Here is a 6435-nt window from a genome sequence, read left to right on the forward strand (position 1 = left end):
TTCACTTGTAAGAGACCCCTCTTGCAACAGGATTGTTCAATTTTCCTAATAATGGTGGCATTCTTTTAAACTGTTCTTTTTTCAGAACCAGCAGTTATGTAAACAGAGTATTGGGTTAAATACAAAAATATGAGCCCCCTAGTAAACTTTGATTTTTTTGGCATATGATGCTGACAATGGATTAGGATACCCTTCACATTTCCAAGCAAAATTCAATTTAAAATGTTTGTCCTTGCCAAACTCCAAAAAACAACCCCTTGAGAGTAAATCAACAGAGCACTGCATAACCCCAATAAAGCTGTAGGTTTCATCACATGCACCAACAAATCTACGTGGCTTGTTCTGCACTCCTTTCACAGAATTTATTTTACACCTGTTACAACACACAGCATTTTAAACACTGACATATCAACTCCCTAATAAGATAAAGCAGACACAAAAGTATTTATCTTATGAGAAACAAGATACACCATCATTTAGTCTTGAAACATTATTGCACTTTAACTTTCATAATTTGATAATGCATTCATGAAAACAATCTGCAGACAACTAGCTTTAACAGACAAATTAAAGAACACTTTTAAGCAAACATGATTGTCCTAAATTGTTTATTAGGTAAGAATTTTACCAACATTACTTACATTAGCGGTAATGGTGGAGCTGGAGAGTATTGCACCTTCTCCAAGCTGCACGGCGAGAACCACCAGTAGTGTGGTGGGACCTGTGGCCCTTTCCAAGGCCACAGCTTTTGTGGCTGCAGATATCAGCCCTCACATCTCCCTGTACTGTGGACTGATTTGGTGATCCACTGGGTGTCAGGATTTCATCTGATAGCTTTATGGAAGGGATCAATGAGGATAACCTCAAAGATTTTGTATGTGGAATCTCCACCAACCCAGTAAGAAGTCAGGACTCTCAGAGCCCCACAGTGGCATCCAGCTCGCTCCTCGGCAGCAGACTGAAGCCTCTGAGCAAACTTGAGCTTGTTGACACCGCGATGGGCAGGCTTGCCATAGGTCGCACCCTTAGGAACTGGGCGTTTGTGGCCACCAAGGTGCACACGGTTCCCATATATGACATAACCTTGCTTGGCCTTGTATTTCAGCCTGCATACTTTATCTGGCCGGGTGGGGTGGGGGCCCTGTGGAACACAGAGAGCTGGAGGTACTGCCATCAGCACACCCTTAGAAGAAACCACATTACATCGGACTGCTTCTTCCTCTATAGCTCCTGGATGTACTTGTAAGCTCCCATCTTGGCTACCTGATGGCTGCAGACAGATAGAAAGGAAAAGAGGCTCTCTCCCCTAGCCTTTTTTTAAAAGTCTATTTTGTCTGGTACAAGTATTGCTACTCCAGCTTTTTTTTCCCCCCATTTCCATTTTCATGAAGTATTTTTTTCCATCCCTTTACTTTCAGTCTGTGACTTTCTTTCTTTCTTTTTAAAGATTTTTTTGGGGGAATTGGGGGAGGGGAACAGTGTTGGAAAATTGGGGAAAGGGAACAGCCAAGTTGTTGTCCTTCAATCTTAGTTGTGGAGGGTGCAGCAAGCTCAGCTTCAAGTCCAGTCACGCAGTTCAGCTCAAGGTGCTGTGTTCAATTAGTTGCGGGTGGGCATAACCACCATCCCATGCGGGAGTTGAACCAGCAGCCTTGTTGTTAAGAGCACACGCTCTATCCACTGAGCCATCTAGGCAGCAGCTCAGCTCAAGGTGCCGAGTTCAGTCTTTAGTTGCGGGCTGGCATAGCCCACCATCAAACAGGCAATCTTGTTGTTAGGAGCAGGTGTTCTCACCAGCTGAGCCATCCTGCCACCTGTTGGCAGCTCAGCTGCAGCTCAGCTTGGGTGCAGGTCACTGGCCCATGTGGGAATTGAAACAGCAAACCTGTTGCTCAGAGCTCACGCTCTTGAGCAAGCTCTTAACCAGCTGAGCTACTCAGCCAACCCTGTGTCTGTCTTTCAATTTGAAGTGAGTCTCTTGTAGGCAACATATGTAAGGGTCTTGTTTTCTTATTTATTCAGACACCCTATGTCTTTGATTGGAGTATTTAACCCATTTACATTGAAAGTAATTGTTGATAGATACGTAGTTATTGCATTTTATTATTTGTATTTTTTAATCTTTTTTTTCCATCCTAAAGAAGTCTTTCTAATATTCCTGGTAATACTGGTTTGGTGGTGATTAACTACTTTAGCTTTTTCTTGTCTGGGAAGCTCTTTATCTGTCCTTCAATTCTAAACGATGGCCTTGCTGGGTAGAGTAGTCTTGGTTGTAGGTCCTTGCTTTTCATTACTTGGAATATTTCCTGCCAATCCCTTCTGGTCTGCAGAGTTTCTGTTTAGAAATCAGATGACAATCTATGGGAGCTCCCTTGTAGGAAATTAACTGCTTTTCTCTTGCTGCTTTTAGGATTCTCTCTTTGTCTTTCACCTTTGCCATTTTATTATTATTTTTTAAAAAGATTTTTATTGGGGAACTAGGGGATGGGAACAGCGCTGGGGAATTGGGGGAAGGAGGACAGACAGGTTGCTGTCCTTTTGTTTCTCAGTCTAGTCGTGGAGGACGTCACCTCACTGGCTCAAGTTGGCACCATCAATGCGCTCTTCCCGGGCGAGGCAGATCAGTCACCAGCTTCTGGATGGCCGCTCACAGGTGCTGCTGGCCACTCACGCTGGCTGCTGGCTACACTCGGTAGCCCATGGCAAACCACTGCAGCAGAGGCTGCAGCCTACGCCATCACTGGTGACTTGACTCAAGGTGGCCCAGCTCCAGGTTGAGCTGTTGTTCAACATCTCAGCTGCAGAGGGCAGTGTCACTGGCCCTCATATGTGGGATCCGAACCGGGGCCCTCTGGCGTCCCAAGCCAGCTCTTAACCATCGCGCCACTTAGCCGGCCCTCACCTTTGCCATTTTAATTATAATGTGTCTTGGTGTGGGCCTGTTTGGGTTCATCTTATTTGGGACTTTCTGTGCTTCCTGGGCTTGCATGTCTATTTCCTTCACCAGGTTAGGGAAGTTTTCTGTCATTATTTCTTCAAATATGTTCTCAATTCATTAGTTTCTCTCTTGTCCTTCTGGTATCCCTATGATGCAAATGTTGGTGTGCTTGATGTTGTCCCAGAGGTTTCTTAAACTATCCTATCCTCATTTTTTAAAATTATTTTTTCCTTTTGCTGTTCTGAATGGGTGTTTTCTGCTACCTTATCTTCCAAATCATTGATTTGATCCTCTGCTTCATGTAGTCTGCTGGTGATTCCTTGTAGTGCATTCTTCATTTCAGTTACTGTATTACTCACTTCTGACTGGTTCTTTTTTATGGTTTCTATGTCATTTTTTATGCTTGCTATCTCTTTATTGAAATTCTCACTAAGTTCCTTGAGCATCCTCATAACCAGTATTTTGAACTCTGTATTCGGTAGGTTGCTTGCCTCCATTTCATTTAGTTCTTTTTCTGGAGTTTTCTCCTGTACTTTCATTTGAGACGCATTTCTTTGTTTCCTCATTTTGGCTGCCTCTCTGTGTTTGTTTCTATGTATGAGGTGGATCTCCTAAGTCTCCCAGTCTTGGTGGGCAGCCTTATGTAGTAGGTGCCCGGTGGAGCCCTGGCACAGGCTCCTTAGTCACCTGAGCCAGGTATTCTGAGAGTGTCCCTTGTGTGGGTTGTGTGTGCCCTCCTGTTATAGTTGAGCCTTGATTGCTGTTGGCATGGCTGTGGGTGGGGATGACCCTCAGAGTGACTGGCTGTGGGGTTTCGCCACGTCCACAGCTTACAGGCTGCTGTGCAGGGAGCTTACCCCACTGAGTGTTAGTCACCCCAGTGGGCTCTGGTGCCTGTTGAGACTGCCCTTTGTGTGTGCTGCTTATGGGGCTAATTGGGTGGTGCTCTGCTGTGGTCTGAAGCCAGCCTCCAGGTATGTTGGTTGTGTGGCCTCTTGGGAAGGGCTCTGGTGCAGGCCCAGGTCGCCTGTGACCGGCTGGGACTACCTGGTAGGAGCTACAAAGCGATCCATGGTTGGTCGCTGCCTCTGCTGGACCTGGAGGTATGTGGGAGAGGCCACGCTGTGAACTGAGGACATTTACCACAAATACAGGGCTTGGGGTAGCTCTGCAAAACGTCAGGAGACCCTGAGGCCTGCTGCCGCCTGTAAGGTGCAGCCACTGATAAAGTCTTGTGCAGTACAGAGTTGGGTGGGGCAGGGTCCCAGGGAGTCAGCAGGGCGGAGTGAGTGGAGTTCACCAGGCCAATCAGATTCAGATTTAGCCGTAAGCGTAGGGGGCGGGCTCAACACAGGGAAGGTGGCACCTGCCTGTCAGCTGCATGAGAGGAGGACTGCACACAGGGGTCGGAAAATGCCAACTGTCCTCCAGTCCTTGCCCTGAAGCAACACACCTCAGCCTACCCCCTGTTTGTCTCCGACACCCCCTGAGTCACTGGCCCTCCGCTGGAGCCCAAGGTGAATGCCTGCAAGTGAGTCTGTGCGTGGTCCTTCTAAAAGGATACCTGGGTTTCCTGCCGCCTTCTGTCCCAGCCAGTCGGTTCTAATCCCCACTGTTTTTCACAGCCAGATGTTGTGGGAGTTCCTTTTCCCAGCACCAATACTCTGGGCTGGGAACCCTGGACTGGAGCTGGGGTCTGTTGCCCTCTGGCGGGGAACCTCTGCAGTTGAACTATCCCTCCCAGTTTTCATCTGCCACACGGAGGTTTGGGGCCACCTGTTTAGCGTCTCCACCCCTCCTTACCAGTCTCAACCTGGCATCTACTTTATGTCTTTAGTTATAAAACTTTGTTCAGCTAGATTTCAGATGGTTCTCCAGGTTGACTGTTCTATAATTTAGTTGTAATTTTGATGTGTTCATGGGATGAGGCATGCACAGCATTCATCTATGCTGCCATCTTGGATTGTTGGATTGTCTGCTTTTTTGGTGTTGAGTTGTATGAGTTTTTAAATAAATTTTGGATATTAACCTCTTATCAGATGTATCATTGGTGAATATCTTCTCCCAGTCAGTAGGTTGTTTTTCTGTTTTGTTTATTGTTTCGTTTGCTGTGCAAAAACTTTTTAGTTTGATGTAGTTATTTTTTGTTTCCCTTGCCCGAGCAGATAGATCAGAAAAAAGTATCATCAAGAGCAATGTCAGAGAGTTTACAGCCTGTTTTCTTCTAGGAGTTCTATAGTTTAAGGTCTTACATTTAAGTCTTTAATCCATTTTGAGTTCATTCTTGTATATGGCGTAAGAAGTTGGTCCAGTTTCATTTTTTTTGTCTGTGTTTCTCCAGTTTTCCTAGCACCATTTATTGAAGACACTGTCTTTACCCCATTGTATATTCTTGCCCCTTTTGTCATAGGTTAAATGACCATATAGGTGTGGCTTTATTTCTGGACTCCCTATTCTGTTCCATTGATCTATGCATTGGTTTTTATGCCATTACCATGCTGTTTTCATTACTATAGCCTTGTAGTATAATTTGTTATCAGGCAGCATGATACTTCCAACTTTGTTCTTCTTTCTCAAGATTGCTTTGGCTATTTGGGGTCTTTTGTGGTTTCATATAAATTTTAGGATTATATGTTCTAGTTCTGTGAAAAATGTCACTGGTAATTTGATAAGGATGGTGTTGAATCTATATATTGCCTTAGGTAGTATGGACATTTTAATAGTGTTCATTCTTCCTATCCATAAGCACAGTACTGTATATGCTTCCATGTATTTGTGTCTTCTTTAATTTCTCTCGCCATCAATGTTTTCTAAAACAGAGGTTCCTATGGAGGCAACCTCTGCTTCCAAAGCACTCCAAAGTTGTAGACTTAACTCAAAAGCATATAATCTTTATAATACTTAATATAATATTTATCTTTTGTCAGTTGGTAAGTCCAGGTGAGGACAATTAATTTAGCCACATGAACAATTTAATTTACATAAGAAGATTCTATTTTATGGGTTTAATATAAGTGTATGAAAGTGTACCTTTTATGACAATTTTTGGTTTTACTTTTTATTTGTGAACCATTAACAATTACAATTAAAAGCAGAGTTATTCAAGAGAGTCAATCTTAGAACATCTGTGCAGGGTATGGATAGTCTACCAATCTCTATTAATAATGGGGTATTTATTTTTTAGGTAAAGGAATGTGGGAAACTGGGTTTGAAATGTTGCAGCAATGGACAGTGGTGTAGAAAGCAAATATAAGAAATTAGGTGTCTTTTGTCACCATATATTTGAAAAGAGAACTAACTCTGGGTAGTGAACACACAATGCAATATACAGATGATTGAGTATAGAATTGTATACTTGAAACCTATATAATTTTGCAAAACAATACATTTAATAAAAATTAATTTAGGGCTGGCCGAGTGGCGTGATGGTTAAGAACTGGCTTGGGATGCCAGAGGGCCCCGGTTCGGATCCCACATATGAGGGCCAGTGACACTGC

The 6435-nt window shown here is 43.9% G+C and overlaps 2 pseudogenes; one reads left to right on the plus strand and one right to left on the minus strand.

Annotated features, from left to right (window-relative positions):
* Positions 1 to 642: 642 nt before the first annotated feature.
* On the minus strand, positions 643 to 1254 carry LOC109375402 (60S ribosomal protein L15 pseudogene; annotated as a pseudogene).
* A 2755-nt stretch (positions 1255 to 4009) lies between these two features.
* The window catches only part of LOC109375403 (melanoma-associated antigen E1-like), a 7563-nt pseudogene continuing 5137 nt past the window's right edge, over positions 4010 to 6435 (plus strand).

This window comes from Hipposideros armiger, unplaced genomic scaffold (assembly GCF_001890085.2).
Source record: "Hipposideros armiger isolate ML-2016 unplaced genomic scaffold, ASM189008v1 scaffold_944, whole genome shotgun sequence".
NCBI lineage: Eukaryota > Metazoa > Chordata > Mammalia > Chiroptera > Hipposideridae > Hipposideros > Hipposideros armiger.